Source organism: Synchiropus splendidus, chromosome 8 (assembly GCF_027744825.2).
Source record: "Synchiropus splendidus isolate RoL2022-P1 chromosome 8, RoL_Sspl_1.0, whole genome shotgun sequence".
Taxonomy (NCBI): domain Eukaryota; kingdom Metazoa; phylum Chordata; class Actinopteri; order Syngnathiformes; family Callionymidae; genus Synchiropus; species Synchiropus splendidus.
The window spans coordinates 23,385,990-23,404,206 of record NC_071341.1 but is presented as its reverse complement, the minus strand read 5'-3'; positions in this window follow the sequence as shown (position 1 = coordinate 23,404,206).

Below are 18,217 nucleotides of genomic sequence, written 5' to 3'. Positions count from 1 at the left end.
TATTTATACTTTAACCGTCGAATGTATCTGGAGACACAGCGTGTTTTGTCGCAATGATAAAGGAGACATCTATAGCGCGTGAATGTGCTCCGGAGCTTCAACACCCAGTCAGTCACACACATATTGGGGTCGACTCCCTTGGGTTTCTTGGGTCTTGTCACATTGCACATTTAGTTCCAATATGACTCTCGCTGTGAGGCTGAGGCAAATCTCCATTACCACTCAGAATAATGCACAGCCTGCGCGGGTGGTCTTCCGTCACTCTTCCCACCAGTCTTTTGACTCTCCTCTCACATGGGATTCATCACGGCCCCTGTGAGAATCTACCCGAGCTCAAGTCACAGCACATGTCCCACACTGTCTGATCACAGAGTCAAGACTTTTGTCATTTAAAGATGTGCTCATCTAAAGAAACAGTTCCACTTGACTGGTCGAAATGAGTCAGATGATTCCGTCATGTATGTAATGGAATTTCATTTGGGCTTACTTCCGTCTCCTCAGTGGCACATCGGAAGCCCCCGCACATGACTAATATATTTAATACACCAAAATAATGACCTCAACAATACATCCCTGTGCTACATGTAACGTATCATTTATCTTTGACTTAGTTTCCGCCCCCGGGGGGCAGCACTCATCACATTGGAAGCCACAAACATACACTACGTCAACATTTCAAGGGTCATTTGTTTCCACTCTGAAGGTGTTTACTGCATTCAGTGGTAAAAGCATGGCACAGCATGTTAACATCAAAACATGTGAAAGATAATTTGTAAAATATTAAAATTTCCGGGAACTGGTGTTGCCTTTCGCGTTTGTACCGCGTCTCTCTGCATGTTAGCAAAATAACGGATAAACAGTATTGATCAACTAATGATCATTCCACTTTAGAGGGGGTTGTTCAGAGGATTAAAAAAACCTCAATAGAGCATCCATGTGGCGGTGGCACCAGAATGTGCTGTGGCCGGTTTGTTCCCAGCATCCTAGAAACATAGGATCACACATGGTGCAGGACAAGTGTCACAACAACTGGCACAGCTTGGGGTGCATCTCTGAGAGTTTTGTTGTTATTGTCATGATGAACTCTGTGACCACGACAGACTGAAACTCACATAAAACCTGTGAACAACTCTTAAACCCCAAGAACATAAAAGGAGTCTAATGTATTGAGCACAATGCAGCCTGTATTCCTTTAAATATGTTTTGAACTCTGCCACAGGCATTTTAATGTATATACATGAAACAATTTTCACATTTGTGTTTGATGCAAATTCGGAGTCGGTGACCTTGGCTGCGCCTGCACTTGCCAACCCTCTCCATTTGTCATGTTTAAGGTCTGTGCCTCGCCCCCTTGTGGCAGCCAGGTGTCTTCAAGCGAGTCATGTGTATGTAAATGCATCGCTATTTAATCTCTCCGCCCTTTGTTTTGTGTTCATCCAAGTGATGGCTTGACATGTTTGAATCAATTATGAAAGCCTGATAGTCTTATATCTTTATACTGTGACAGAGAAATGAAACATGAAATCCAATTATTGTCCTATCGAAGGTGGCCTAATAGTTATTAAACTGAGGTGTCACCCTATGTGTCTGTAATGACCCAAACCTCCCGCTCTCTCTGATGTATGCACCAGCCTGAGCGGACCAATTTACCAGTCACTGACGGCCACCGTTTCATGCCCGACTACCTCGCACCATTATTTAGGAGCGACTCATAGATTGAATCTCCAATGAAAACCATCGGTCGTGATCAGACTGTAGATCTCCGAGGCCCATCTTTATGGAAGGGACCTACATGCCGCTTCCAATTGCATCGTCATGCCCCACCACACAGGGAGAAACGGACTGGATGAGGCTCAGGCAGCTTTTGCGTGGCCCTTCGTAGCCTCCGCATTCAGGCTGAAACTCCCGAGATCCATACTCCGTTAGCATCACTAAACATAACCAAGCAGAATAGGGAGCACAGAGGTGAAAGACGACCTGTTTTCTCTTGTTTCATGTGCAGGGCGGTGGGTCGTGTGAGGCGTCCGGCTCCATTCATTGTTTTTCATGTATCTCTCTGCTGTGGACGTCTTCTAATCCAGTTCTTATCTCAGGCCTCCTTCTACAGAATAATAAGCTCATGAGCAGCGTGAGAACGTGAACCTGGTCTCAATGAGGCGTAAGAGGCGGTTCTGTCCTCCATTCAGTGTTGAGGGCGCTTGAAAACATGAATGTTATTTATAGTTTATGGAGATCAAAGAGGAATTATCACTCTGCATTCATTTAAAATGGGCCAACATGAATGATTGCATGTCAAGAATATATCCAAATGTATCTCCATTTTAGTCATTTTGAAGAAACAGCAGTATATTTGTACTCGTGCCTTGTTTACCCACTGACCTCCAGCCATGGATCACGCTTCTGCTGTGACCAACCAACCTTTCTCCTGCGTGGAATACTCATGTTTGGCAATGTTTTATTTTTGGAGGGATGTTTTTCTTTCTTGGTTCCAAAAATTCCAAAAAGCATGGAAGAGAGTTGTGTGGACTGCGCAGACCTGCCAGGCTCTGCAGCGTTTTTTGAAAGCCAACTGTGACTGAGCGCGTTAAAGACGTTTAAAAGTAACTTTGAATAAGCCCTTGAGGTGAATACAGTTCACGTTTGAAAGCCTTCCAACAAGCCAGCGCGGGGCTCTTCAATTTCCATATTCCTCTCTGAAACACACTTCAGTTTTTGACATCTCTTACATTCAGGGAAAACATGTTTCCCTTCTTAAGAGTTTGAAGTGAACTTCAGAAACAAACGTAAAAGGCAAGGTATCAGGAGCAGGTGAAGACACGGTATTTGGAACATGACAAGACAGCGAGCTAAAAATGACACAAAAAGTCCAACAAACGTGTACAGATAGAGCGCGAAGTGTGATCAAATACCAACCCTCATTTCCACCGAGGAAAGTGTCCTTCTTGCTAAGGTTCAATCTTCCGACCAACTAAACAACTTCCATCACTAAACACGTTCACAGCCTCAAATAATAATAATACACTAACTTTCAAAAGCGACTCACCAGATCTTATCCCTCAATCTTAAGTTGATTCATTTCAGAGATTCAGTTTCATGTTGTGTCATATAAAGTCAAATATTCCATCCATTGTCTTCATTTTCAACGCAGGTGGTCACATGACCAGAAGTAACATGGCCGTAAGTCATAGAAATGAATGGCAGAGTCCTCAGAATTTCTCTAACTTTACTTCGATCAAATCACCAAACAGGCTGGACATAACTGTCAAGCCACTGATGTCTATTATTCCCAAAGTGGGTTTCAGAGAATATTGACGTGCTGCCGCAGGAAGAACGAATGATTCGCTGGAGCGTTTCTATTTGTGAGCGATGATTACTTTGGCAAACAATAATAGACTGACCGAGTGTGAAATCTGACCGCAGCAGCTGAGTCACCGATATGAGGAAGTGTGAATTGGATTGCTCCCCACAGATCCCAGGTCGGGGCTAATGCCAGCGGCCACCGCGGCTGTATGCAGAACATGATTGACGGCTTCGCTGTCTCTCGACTAATGCAATTGCATGCCGTTGTTTTGCCGGAGATAGGATCACAGTAATTGGCAGAGGTCCCCTCTTGGTCACAGCAGAACAGCGGAGGCACCAGTCACCACCTGGTCAGTGACTCATCCCAGATGGGACGCTCAGGCTCAGGCCGGCAGGATTCAAAGCTAATTTAAGTTTGCTCGCACGGCCCACTCAGTCATCCACCGCGCTCTCTCCGATCTTCCCCTTCTTCTCTTGCCCTGACAGGTGAGGTTTCCAGGGCATCCCCGGCCTCGCTGGGCTCGGCTCTCCGCCACAGGCAAACCCAGATGGGCCTAACCTCTGGAGGAAACCATATAAACACAGAGAGGACGCAGCGAGCACCGCGGACCTGAGGCGTAAAAATTAACCGCAATTCCTCTGTGCTGCCTCAAATAAAACCAAAATGGAAAAAAACCCATTTCCAAGATAAATGATTCGGTCATCGCTCATGTCCTTTCCGAAACCATTTCCGATGTCTTTCCTGTTGCTTCTGATTTATTGGTCTCGTTTTAAGGCAAATAATTACCTGTCTCTCCTGGTAAGGTATAAATCCTCCAGTCTTTCAATGTAGACTGTGATCAGTAAACATAACATCTGAACCCTCTGAGAGAAATTCGCGAGAATAAACATGCCACACGTGACGAAGAAAAATGACAGACTTGCAAAAAGTAATTAACTCTGAAGGAGAAAAATGTTTTGTCTTTATTGTCTCGGATGCTCGAGACGCTGCGATGGCAAGGAATGAACTCGTGTCGGTTGTTGCTAGCTGATAAAAGCTAAACACAGGAAGTCCGTACTAGATGAAAATCTTGGTTGCTTTTAATGTGAAACGCTGTGAGGATGTTTAAGAAATAAAAAGGTGGTCAACAGTGGAGATGCTGCCTCAAGTTCAGCATCAGAATCAACTTTATTGCCATGGTCAGTGGGATCCCTCCAACTAGGAAAGATGGAATAAAGTCCTGTCGTAAAATAAAATAAAATAAAATAAAACGGGGGCTGATCACAAATTCAACAGTCTGTCGGCCAAGGGGAAGAAGCTGTTCCTGTGACGGGAGGTTCTGGTCTGAATTGACTGCCAGAAGGAAGACAGACAAACAGTCCATGACCAGGGTGAGAAGGGTCGGCTCTGATCAGACCTGCACGTCTCTGGGTCCTGGAGACATGCAGGTCCTGCAGAGGTGGCAGGCTGCAACCCATCACCTTCTCAGCAGAACGTACGATGCGCTGCAGTCTGCTCTGGTCCCTGGAGATGGCGCTGTTGTACCAGACAGTGATAGACGAGGTGAGGATGGACTGGATGATGGCTGTGTAGAACTCCACCAGCAACTTCGGCGGCAGTCGTAGTTTTCGTAGCTGCCTCAGGAAGAACATTCTCTGCTGGGCCTTCCTGATGAGGGACCTGATGATCGGCTCCCAGTTGAGGTCCTCGGTGATGGTGGTTCCTCGGAAGCTGAAGGAGTCCACAATGGGAATGGGCCAGCATGAGAGGGGATTCTCCTGAAGTCTATGACCATCTCCACTGTCTTCTGGGCGTTGAGCTCCAGGTTGTTGTGGCTGCACCAGGACACCAGCTGCTCCACCTCCCTCCTGTAAGCCGACTCATCTCCATCTGAGATGAGCCTGATGATGGTGGTGTCATCCGCAAACTTGGTCAGCTTCACGGACTGGTGGCTGGAGGTGCAGCAACACATTCAAACCAGGAAGCGGATGGTTGTCGCAGCAATGACATGATCACAGGGAAATGTATGTTTGAAATAAAAGTCAAGCAGCGTCGCTGATGATGGAGCACAGAGCCTGAAGAGGCGGACGAGCGACCCGACCCAGACCTGTAGAACAGCAGCCCAAATCTGTGATGAAGTGGGAGAGGTTTGTTTCCTGGAGTGCGAGACACATTTATTCAAGTGTGATCTGATCACTTTGCTTTTTGCTCCCGTCATCCGCGTTCGCTGTGGTGCCTCCGACTTTAGTTCCTTCTTCAAAGGTGCCTTCATCTGTGAGCGTATAAAAGATTCAACTGGGGTCCTTCATCAGTCTGGAAGGGCCATTTCTGACCTTTATCCAACCTCACTATCGACCTCCTCCCCGCGTTTGATGGTGTTCATCCTCTCACAGTGAAAGTTTTCTCTTTTGCTCTTCTCTTCATCTCATCCTCACCTGTCTCCGCAGCCCATTTGCATCAGTCCACTCTTCCATCCGCATCCATCTCTGTTTCCAGTGTCACACACCTTGTGTCACTACATTTAAATCGCCCACTTGCATTCATTACGCTGCACAGCAGCCTTACCCTTTCGCTGAGAGTGGCTCCTTCTGGCAGACACTGCGAGCACAGAGCAGGAGTACTCCTGAGTAATGAATCACTTGGAAGAGACTGATGGTGGCGCCGGCGACGGTTGGCAGAGCGCTGGGCAGCGCTGCGATCCCTGCTGACTCTGCCGTTAACCCGAGACACAAACACACAATACAGCGGCAGCAGAGTCGATGCTCCGGAGCCTGAAATACAAGTTGTAGAACTAAGTCTATCCCGCAGAAATCAGTCGTATTCTCACAGATGTTTCTGTGACATTTAAATTAAAAAGCCTTTTCCGCTCACTGTTTGAAAACATCTGACATGAAGAAGCAAAGGAACAAACAGGAGAGTTTCGACGTAACATGACCAAATTTCCGTGTGAGTTTTCGCAGACAGCCAACATCAATATAAAGCCTGTTATCAATCTCTTAATGCCCTCAATTTGTTGCTAGTTGTTTGATGTACCTTATCGGTTCTCCCTCTCTCAGGTACCTGTCGTTGGTGTGGGTAAGAAGAGGAACTGGGAAGAGCCTCTGTTCCTCGATGTGAAACTCCTCTTTATAGCCTCGCATTTATCTCAATTTGTGAACCGTTTAGTCACAAAGTTTTCATGTTGGTTCACTATCACTGAAAGTTTCTCCGCATCTTTTGCTAACCTTATTCACTTTTATTTTGGTTATTGTAACTTCCGTTTTGGGTTCTCTGTTTCCTGGTTTGTGGCACACGGCTGGAGTTAATGATCTAATCAGCATCAACAGCTCTTAAGCACCTGGACTCCAGCAACGTGTGTCAGATCGGCTCTGTTTTGCTCCTCCTGTGTTTCTGCCAGTTTCCTAGTTAGTGCTGTGATTTGTTATTGCTGTTCATTGAGTTTCGTCTCTGTTTACAGATCTACGTTTGTTTGATTCTTCTGGTTTGGTGGCGCTTTGTTTTGGACATTTTGCCGTCACTTTGTTTCTCCCAACTCGGTGACTTTTTCTGTTCTGGACTTATTGTTGTGGATCATTAAATATTGTACTTTCTCCGCATATTGCCTCCTGTGAGTTCCTCATCCCGGCACTTGGGTCCCCCCCATTAACCCCCCATCTATTATCTCTGGTGTTCCTCCACTAGGGGCCGCCCTGCGAACGGCACGACATCTGGCCATACATCGGTGCCACGCTTTGGACTTGGTTGCCTGCCATCCTGACCGTAGGGTTGAGCCTCCGCACTGCCCTGGTGTGGTGCCAGATCTGGTTCCCAGTCTGACGGTCGCGCTGCTCTGAGTAGAAAGCACTATATAAATAAAGTTGGAGAAATTGTGATAAATTTCAATGACGCTGAAAACCATTTCCTCACGGTGACCGAGACAGTCTAGTTTTGGAACTGTTTGTCTTTCATGCTGCCTGACAACAAAAAATGAATAACTGATAGAAAACTCCTCAGATGTAAAGCCCCCAATTTTGCATCCAAAAATGCTCAATGTTGTTTGCATCACTTGCTCTTCAACGACGTGATTTATTGCTCTTCTCCCAATTCGACACACAATTCCCCTGTAACAAAAACAGAATTATTTTTCTCCTTGGACAGATTTGTTTATACACAAATCTAAAGTTACATTTTCTTTAGCCGCCTCTATCTCCAAACACAAGGGCATAAGATTCATTTTAATCCAGCTGTCTCTGTGAGATAGCATCTCGGCGCAAGTCTTCTGTTTCCCTCGCACTTAGGAACGTGCCCTCATATCTCCGGGTTCAGGTTGAATTATGGCGCCGATGTTTTCCCAGTAAATACATTTCTCAGGTATGACTGGCCAAGTTTGGTCGAGGTTTTCACGCAGTTCAAAACACGACACAATTCACGTGTTTTATGGGCTGGAAAAGGCCGAGTCAGGGTTGGAGCGTTTATTTTGCAAACCCTCATTTCACCTTCAGCAACAATGGAATGAGAAGTATGAGTTGAGTCTGGACGTGTTCGGCGCTGAAAGAATGTAAACACTTGCTCACACCTGACACCTTGTGAGGATAACATCTTTTAATAGACTGTCTTTGTCTGTGTGGATGAAGCTCATCTGGAGCAGACACTCACTCAGTCTCCCTTCCATCCAACATCTTAACTGCTTCAGCTTGTTCTGCTGGATGCGACTCTGATGTAAGACATCCTGCTGACAACCTCATCACCTCATTTGAGGTAGTAGCTCCGGCAGATGCGCCTTTCTTTGGAGTGCATCATTGAAACTGTCCATGGCGATAGCTGAGGGCATCGCTCACGCTGCAGCTGCTGAAAGCCTGACCGTACAAACGGGACCAGGGCCGGGCCAGTCACATAAAACCCCCCCTCACGTCAGAGGATCTGAGAACTACATCCGCAGAGCTGTGGAGCGGAGATGGCTCATCAAACACGTCCCACAAACTCTTTTTGCGATCATAACTCACACTTGAATCCCTCAGTTGTTGGTCCCTAGCACGGCTTTCACTCACTGTTGAAACGGAAAACGGCGATCCACGACCTCATTTTTTCCTGTCTAGCATCAACGACGACCTACAAAGTGTAGTACAATTACAAAATACCTCAATTTACTCATCACTATTTTATCATTCAACATCCTAGTAATGAATTTATTGTCGGCCAGGTCATTTGGACCATGAACCATGCTCGGTACAATCCCTTGGAAATCCAGTTCTGCTTTTATTTTGGTTTTATTTTGTCAGTTTCCTACCCTTCTCACTTTATGGCACACGGCTGGAACTTATCTGCTGCTTCCCTACGTATGAGCCAAGATTAAATTAGCCTCTGTTTCCTTTTCCTCTTGCGATTTTCCTGGTGCTTTAGTTGTTGCTTTTATTCGTACACCAGTGTTTTCTGCCACGCTCCTCATGTTCTCTTTACTCTGCTTCTTTTTCTGTTCTGTACATGAGTCATGACCATGATGTTACTCTCTGTCACAGTTTTCATATTTTAATTTTTCTAAATTTTCTATTATATTCATGTTCTGCATTTTCCAAAGTGTTATTTTACCTCTGTTTGCAGTATTGTTGTTTGCTGTGCTTCTGTTTTGTCTCTGACATCTGTGTTTCTTCTTTCTTTTCAGTGTTTGTGTTCTGTTCATTACACATTTCGTACATCGGTTCTGTTTGTGTGATCGGTGATGGCCTCTGGTCTCCTCATTGTCTGTCCTTTCAACCCTTCCTCACACCCATGGCCTCACATACGGACATCGGGAAAGTGAACTTTTGAGTCCTTTACTGACGAAAAAGGCAGCCTTCAGCACTGAATGTTGACACGTAGGTGTTTCTATGGACTGAGAACGCTTTCCTTCCAGAACATTCCAGGCAGGGCAGCGTGGATTGTACCTTGCACGGGGCTGCATGGCGCATCAGGAGTGGGGGACAAGGAAAAGAAACACATTTTAATTCCATATAGCTGCAGGTATTAATAACGCACAGTGCTCTGCCGTGCAGAGAAGTTGGGACATTCAAAAGATAAAAGTTCAGGTGCCTGGGTCCAGGTGTATTTTCCCCTTGACCACAGCAGAGCCTGACCTTCTGGCATTTTGTGCCTCAGATAATGTAACTACAGCTGCTAAATTATATTTGGGCTTTCTGTCAGTGAGCTTACACAAGGCTTTTTGTGCTTTGTGTCGCACTCGACTCAGAGAAGAAGGTGACCGCTGCTGCGGTGTCAGAAGTCTTTCAGTGGCATTTGTTTTGTTCTCTGGCCCTGAACAAGTTCCAAATCAGCCAGTGTGTTGTGACAAATGAGCTTAAAGGCACTTCAACAAAAACGCTTTACTCTCACTGCGTCCTGAGATTCTGCACCTGGAGAGAAGAAGAGATTAGAAGTCTGTGCTGGGACTACAAATAAACAAATTAAAAAAAAAAGGTCCACTGCTTCAGACAAGGAGCGCAGCCAGTTCAGGTTGTTGTTTCTCACACGAGTCGGAGGCCACGGGGCAGACCCACCGCCAGGTGGAGCCACTGAAACATCAGGGGAACGTCCGCAAAATCAATCAAATATTCATCTTTAACTGACTATTTTTCCAGAAACATTAGCTGTAGTTAGTGTGGGAGCCTCACAGCAAGAGAGCTGTTGCTTCGATATATTCATGTTTTTTCCATGAATGAAGACATTTATTTTTTTCTCCAGTTTCACGTCCAACATCTGTCTGTTTGGACTGGGCATCCTTCTCCCCAGACCATAGCCTCTGTTGCGAATGTTTCGATATGTAGTTGCCCATCAATGGAAACTCTTTTTACTTTACTTTTTCAACTCTCTCCTGTTTGTTTTTATGCTGATCAAATAAGGTGGTCTTCAACCTGCTCTCAGCACATTCGTGCGTCTCACACAGCGAGGGAAAGATACCTTCTGGTATTATGAGGCAGTTGGAAACCAAACTACACTCAAAGGGTCAATCGCATCATACTGTATGTAGTCTGTCACACCTGAAGTAACAAGACGAACGCCAGTAAAAGTGAGTACATGTGGCGCCACATCTCTTCAGACACGCTGCTAGCTTCCAGGCAACAAAGAGGAATTCATCATGGATATGAAATAATGGCATGTGGATGTCAATATAAACTCCTGGGTACGAGATCATGAAGCATTTTGACATTGTTACAGTTATGGCTTTCTGTAAAGCTCTATATTCCAGCTCGTAATGGTGAACTGCTGTGTCGGCAGAAGTCAATATTTCCAGGCGGATGGGATGATGGTGCCTCTTGAGGCTGGACTGAATATAAAAAAACATTTTGGTTTTATACACTGCATTTCCCTCGAGCGGCAGGATCAATCCCTGCCGCTCGTGAGTCAGCGCTCCGAACATTCCCCGTCATTCTCAGTTCAGGCTCATCCTCATGTGGCCGGTGAAGGTTTCTACACTGAGGGAAAATATCCCTTCTTTCCTTTGTTGGTTCCTGCGGCTCTGTCTGCGACCTTTCCACTGCTGTCTGGATGACCAGCTCGGGGTCATGGACAGGACAAATAATTGTACGAGTGGAGCAGCGAACACATGCTGCCTCTGTCTGGTGTTTTCCTTTGTCACGACTGACTTCACCGGCTGATGAGATCAGTCCATCTGCATGGTGACTCTCATGTTGTGTTTAGAAACAGGAGATTAACTCAAGCACTAGTCTGATTGGTTTCACACCTTTCTTTTTGATTTTCAGTTGGGTTCTTAATGGCAACCGCCGCTGGGAAATCAATACAGCTGAGCTGGCTGAGAGAAGACGGTGAGATGGAACAAAATCGAAAAGGTAGTTTTGTATTTCCAGTTAATATTTGGTGGAATTAGGCTGTGTCCCATTTCTCACCCCAACACTGGGTTTTGACCCTAACACTGGGCTCTGCGCCTCACGTGTCAGTGTGGTGTGTCCCTCTCCTCCTCACTGGCCATTCACCACTTGATCACATGATGCCTTCAAACCCAGGGAGCTCCGGAGCTGACTAGACACCAAGTTGGAATATGAAGTGTGGAGAGATGTCCAGGAGACCAAAGGACTTGATTTCAAAACAATGGTGGACAGGACAACAGGGACATGTTAGTAGCCAGGACCACTCTTCCCTTTGACTTTCTCTGGTGTCCCTTCCCTCCGTGGTGAACAACATCTTCAGGGACTGGGCCCTAAAACTAGTTACCACCGCTGCTGCTGCTGAGTTTGACAGCTAGTTGTGGATCAGTTCTCGGGTTAGTGTCGGAGTGACGTCGGTTGCCAGGTAAAGCGCTAACTCGCCACAGTCTGACATGCTGCTGAGGGGAAATGGATGGTGTTTGTCTTCAGGACTGGTTGCATCCATGAGGACCTTCACAGATCTCCAGCCCTTACTGTCAACACGAGTGTGAAGTTGTGTTGCTTAAACCTGAGGAACTGCATGAGGACGAACAGGTGGGTCGTGGCTATGTGGCACGAAATACCGCACTTTGACTCTCTGGCTTTTATACAACCACTCAGCTGATCTTCTGAGTAATTGTATTTTTTTTTCTTTTACGTCTTAATTCTATGTATTTATTATTGTCAATGTTTGTTTTATCTTGTGTTTCACTGTACAGCACTTAGCGACGATCTTGTGTTGTTTTTCCAAGTGCTTTGTAATAAATATGGTATGGTAAGCTTGTGTTTCTCTCCATGTTTTTGCATCATCGGCACTGTGAGTTTGAGCTCATGAGTCATGGTCATTTATCTCACACTGTTTCCCCACTAGTGCTTTTATCCTGTCGTGTCTTTTGTTCTTGTTTTAGCCGCAGCTTGTCTCTCTGTGTTTCCCCCGTTCATTAATGCTGCTCTGTTTTGTTCCCAAAGTCACATCCACCTCTGCTAAGTACATTTCTCGACCATTTTTTTCCTAATTTTTCAGCGACAGTTTCTTCAGCCACTTGCTAATCTTTGCTCTTGTCTGCGATCTTCCGTCCTGCACATGACATCATCCGATTCATTTACATTTTAATTTGAGGACGTATTGTCAGTGACTGCGATAAACGCCTGATGAGGAGTCAGCCAAACCAAACATTCATGGAAATTAGCTTCAGACTGATCCACATAGATAAGAACTTTCTGTCACTCCTACGCTGAGTCATCTGAGGACTTCAGGAAGTTTTCGACTTTTTTGTTGTGGAAACATCAGAAAAGTGGGTGAAGACAAAGTTAAGCTCTTGGTCCAAGTCTTGTACTCCATGGACATAACGTCGTCCGTGTTGAATCCCCCTGATCAGGTCAGAAAAACCTGAGGTCAGACGACAAAACAAGTTGGTGTGAGAGGAATGGTAATGGGGCCACAGCTCCTTTTATAGCTTTCAATGATCGAAGACAACTGTGAAAAAGAGCGAGCAAATGAGCACGGGACGCGAGGCCACCTGCGTGTTGAATGAATTGTCTGCAAGGTTTTCAGGATATTGCCCGGATACTTAAAAAATGTGGAAACATGGCGCACAAGTGGTCGCAGATAAAACCAATCCTAGCACGTCTGAGTTATACATAAAACATCTCTTGTACAAGCTGAGAACCTAATCGAGCAAATACGGGAGGACAGACAACCTCCGCCGCCCTTGTGCTTGGAATAAGTGATGCTCTCAAATATGGGGACACATTATGCACCACATGATGTTTCTGTTTCGTTTTGTTTTTTGCTTGTAGATTTGTTTTTGTTCCATTATTTGAAAACAGAGGGGAAAAAAACTAATTTAATTGGGTCACCAGGGACGTGTTTGTTTTGCCTACCAAGGTTGTTTTGTTTATTTATGAGCTTCATGTTTTAGAATTATATATATATATATATATATATATATATATATATATATATAATTTTTTTTAATGAATGGCGAAGTTCATCTGTCTGTCTGTCTTCAATGCGCTGTATGCCAATCATTGTGTTCAGCTCTCTACATGCGGCGCAGAGTGTCACCCTGTGCACCGCATGTGAAAGCTGAACACAATGAACTACAGCCCAGAAGTGTGAGACAGGAGTCAAAGTCCAGATACAGTGATTTCGATCAGTCTCAGGTCGCTCACGTTTGGTCATCTGCAGGCCGTACAGTGAGTCGGGGAGGTGAAGTCACCACTGAAGTGGGGGATTGGGATGCCAGGTATCGGCAAATGAGGAGCTAGGTTGCCAGAATTTCCACAGTGGTTTGACAGAGCTCACTTCAGACCCGCTGAGCATTATTATTATTATTACTATTATTATTATATTTGAAAATGCATTCTGCTACATGGCAAAGGATATCTGTCAGATACGAAGAGACTCAGCAAGAAATGCATGAGAGAGCAACGGTGGCCAGAGCCCCGATCGCAGTGATGAGCCTATGAGGCTTCATGAAACAGTGTCCTTATTTATCGAGCTCAGTAGGTGGAACTGTTGGTTTACAAATGAGGTAAGGTCCATTGCTGTTCATGGTTGTTCAAATCCAAGATTTTTGGGAGGACAGTGCCATCTAGTGGGCTCTGGAAATGGGTGACATTGTTTCATGAAGCCTCACGAGACCCCGATCATTCAGGCTTTTATTTTTGTGGTATAAAAGGAAATCACTCCAGCTATGGTGATGAACTTCAACAGACGCACTTTCTTCCAATGTGACGCATCGAGGCACAAGCTGAGCTAAGAACACAACAGGTTCATAAAAATGTGGAGGGAATCTGGTCAACAGGTGTGTTTTATGTCAGTTCACTCTCCATCTTTTGAAATATTAACACATCCAATCCAATCTCTTCTCTCCACAGTTCCTGAAACATTTGTGTTGCTGCGTAATACTAATAAGAAAACTACATGGAACACTTGCATATTTGTATTTATTTATTGATGATATGCTTTTTTTACATTTTACAAATTGAATTGTTTAAAAAGGATCATGAACAACTACTGCGGTTAACAACTACCCCCCAACACGAGTAGTTGTTAACCATGTGTCCCTACAAAAGATTCAATGGACTCACCCCGCTAAGGTTTGAATCTCTTTACAACCGTAACGGCTGTGGAATATTGAGGCATGCAGAGCATTAGGAATGGCATGGCAACCTCCCAGATGGCCTCATATCTCAAGACGCCCCTGTGGCACAGGGCTGAGAGCATTTTTCCGCCCAGCCTTCTGAAACAGCAGGTAAGCTTGGGGCCTTCAGAACCGCGTCATGTTGCCCATTAGAAAGGTCACACCTCCACACGGAGGTGTTAATGGTATGGGACTCCTCATTACGGTGTCAGTCAATGGTGTCACACTCAATCACAACGGGGGGCAAGACAGAATTACGATTTGTTTAATCCCAACTGCAGTTTTTTTCTCTTGTCCTTGAAGAAATGCCCTTAACAAGAGAAGGCGAGGGTGACCTCTGGCTTGCTTCAGATGCGGCCCATCGTAGCGGCGAGTGACGCTCTCAGCCATCGGCGGCCTGACAACAAGGCGGCGAGGTCTCATTGTCCATTTGGACCTGAGTCGGTGGTTGCAGGTCTGTGATAAGTCAAGCACGAAGAGTCTTTTCCTTCTGCTCTGGGAGCTTCAACAATGGCAGTGCTTTTGTGACTAAATACGTTATCAGTGCTCTGCGAGGCCGAAAAGAAACGGCAGGTCTTCTGAAATGTGCCAGTTTGGCCTGAACCCATTTTCCGAGATTTCAGGATGCAACGCCTTTGAATGTGAAATGACTTTGTTGAGCAGTGAAGTGCTGAGGGATGCAGTCTTTGACAATATACAGTTTTCAGAAGCATCAGTCTGTGAAAACAGTGACACCTCAACTGGCATCTGCATCAGTGATGTGCCTCAAGACTTTCTGATGATCCAACAGAAAATCGTCTGTGGTGTGTAGTCGTCCATCTGTTCAATAGATATCTCAGATGTTCAGGGAGATCTGGCCACAGGGAACGGACGACTACAATGGTGGTGTTCCGGGGTTCCATCTGAACCCAGGATGGATTTGAAACCTTTGTAACCCGCTCCATTAAGAAACAAAAACTCCCATGTGACTGTTGATCCAGGGTTCCTGGATAATGTTCTCCCTCCTTTGACCACTCAGTCGCAAATTGGTGCATTACTGGTTAAACCCGGGATTTCAGCCAGGATTTTTGAAAGTGAGGCAGAGCTGGACGTTGTTGGAGTCCCATAAGGATCTGTCCTAGGCCCTCTGCTTTTTTAGAAAGCTTTACTGATGGGCAGATGAGAATATGTGGTTGAAAAATATTTGGTTTTGAACAACCATTTCAGTGAAATCACCTCATTTTCACATCAACAGCTCCGCCTACTGAGCTCTAAAGATAAGGGCACTGTTTCATGAAGCCTCATCAGCTGCATTGCTTGCTACTGGATCAGTTCCTACCGACATACAGTAGACCCCATTCCCAACGTACCCTCCACAACTGAGCGGTGAGTGATTCACCCAGTGCCTAAATCCTGGGTGACAGCTGACGTCGTGACTGGGGCAACAGGAGGACACGTCCCGTTCTCACTCAGAAGACCGCACAAGTTGTACTCTTGTGGTTTCTCGACTTAACTACTGCAACTCTCTCCTGGCCAGTCTGCCTGCTGGTACCAACAGACCTCTGCAGCTCACCTGGTCTTCCACCGGCCCAGGTTCTCTCGCACGACTTCCCCACTTCATGATTGTAGCCAGAAACCATGTCAAGACTGTGCTACTGAGGACCGTTGTACATCTGAGATCTAGTGAAACAGTAGCTGTCATCTGTACCGCTGAGACTCTTGCGCTCTCCTGACACAGACTCACCACATACTTCACCTTCAATAAAGATAACGTGCTGCTGGCGCCGCTCTATTAGCGTCGCATTGTTGCGATCATAGAGTTGGTTTCATAACGTCATGTGATCGGAGCCACTATTTTTCATCAGCATGGCTCCGACATTCTTCACGGTTTCCATGTGTGCGCTCAGTAAAGAGCTCGGGACTGAGTCAATCTTCAGGTGGTGCAGATGAAGGAGTTCCCTGAGCGAGGACACAGATTTCTCCACGGACGCTCCATCTTCCATCTTTGAGATAAGTCCTATACAAGCTTATTACAGCCTTGCCACTCACCGACTCTTCAGCACCGCGATGTTGGATGATGAATCCTTTGGAACTTACACTTATTTCCAGGTTCCCCTTCCTCAGCGGAGATTTGTCTTCATCATCGCTTTTAAGCAGCACAGGCGAGGCATCAATTACAGAGCGCAAGCGTCCAGCATCCAATTTAACAGTGGCTCTTTCTTACCTTGCACTTCCATTGCACTTACTGGTTACATCATGTCGCATCCTTCTTTTCGGACTCGCTGGTGGAGACGACAAAGGTCAGGAGGATTTCTGATTTCATGTTCAACATTTTCCCATTTCTGAAAGCAACGTGAGCTCAGGAAGAAAATGGCAGTGAATGTCGTCGAGATTTCTCTCATCTGTTTTCTGTCGCCCCAGGGAGGCAAGCAGAAGCCACTTCCTCGCAATTTGTAGCGAGTGCTTTTCTTTCCTCGTGCTTTTGATATGCAGATCTTCTCTATTCCCATTTGTTGGGCCACTTTGGAAATGTTCTACTGTGTTACTAACTTGATGGGAAAGTAAATGTCATGAAGGATTTGGAACGCATGTAGAATATGAATCAGTTCATCCTAAAAGGAAAACCATTTCAAATATATTAAAGATAAAGTGTTTCACAAAAGAGTTGCTGTGCATAACTTATAGAAAGTAAAGTAAGGAAAAGGTCCACCACCTGGCGAGGACGGTGACAAACTATTCAGGCACGGTTTGGTGAGATGTGCAGGATGAAAACAGATCATAATTCTTAAATACATATTTCTCAGTGTCAGATACAGAGACAGCCAGAAATCTGATCCGAAAACTGTGGTAAATCAGGGGGTTCTAATGCTCAGAATTCATGCCTGATGGTTGACCTTCAACAGGAAGTGGATTTAACTTTGCTGAAGTTTATCTTATTTTAAGGTGTGATCACTTCAAATTGCAAAAGTATAATCTGTGTTTGACGACATTCATCTACACACACACAGCAGTGTATGAGACAATCTTGTCATGGTCTGTTTTCTATGAGCTTTTATTTTGTATTTCCTTGTATCTCCTTGGCTGTTGGTGTTTCCTCTCCTGGTCCGGTGACACCCTTGGTTCCTCCTTCTCATCCATCTTGGTTTTCTTGTTTATATTATTGTGAATAAATATTTATAATTGTTATCTCACCTGCCCGAGTCTCTCTGTCTCCAGTCACTACAGGCTTTTGAGTCCAGTGCTTCCAGGTTTTGAGACAAAACCTGGACTCTCCTGCTGAAAAGGTATTCAGTTTTGTCACGATTGAGTCGGTGTGAATGAATCTGTTAAGAGTGGAGAAAATGGTTCGACAGATCCATCCTCGATAGGACCCACCTACGGTTAGGTCTTTTGAATACAAGATTGTTTTGTGGTTCGCACACTAAACTGAGTCTGAGTCATGTGCTCCTGGTTTGCAGTGGAGATAAGTCAGATAACTGTAAGTAATGCTCCTCTGTGACGAGGAGTGGCACCGGGAGCTCTTCAGTCCTCCCACTTCTGCCGTCTGTAGAAGAGTTGACAGGTAGCGAGGAGCAGTTTCAGACTGTAGTATTGTGGGCTGCCGTCACGGAGCTGTAAAATTAAATATTCCAGAGACTCTGTCTTTGTGTTACAAGAATGATAGAGGTCTAGTGACTAGTGCGCTCGCAGTGCAGCTACTTGCTAGCTTAGTCCAGCTGTTATCCAGGTCGCGGAGTCCGACTAAGAGAAATTCCCCCAAAAAAAGATCTTGCATTATTTCATATACTCGTGTTTTTAAATTGCCAAGGGAAGCAGACAAATAGTCTTCCTGTTCCTACCGCTAGTTTTAATGTTTGAGTCAGACTCTTATGTCTGAGGCTCTTCAGGAGAAATGTAAGGCTTGTGCTCGTCCAAGTCTGCTGGGACCAGTAGGC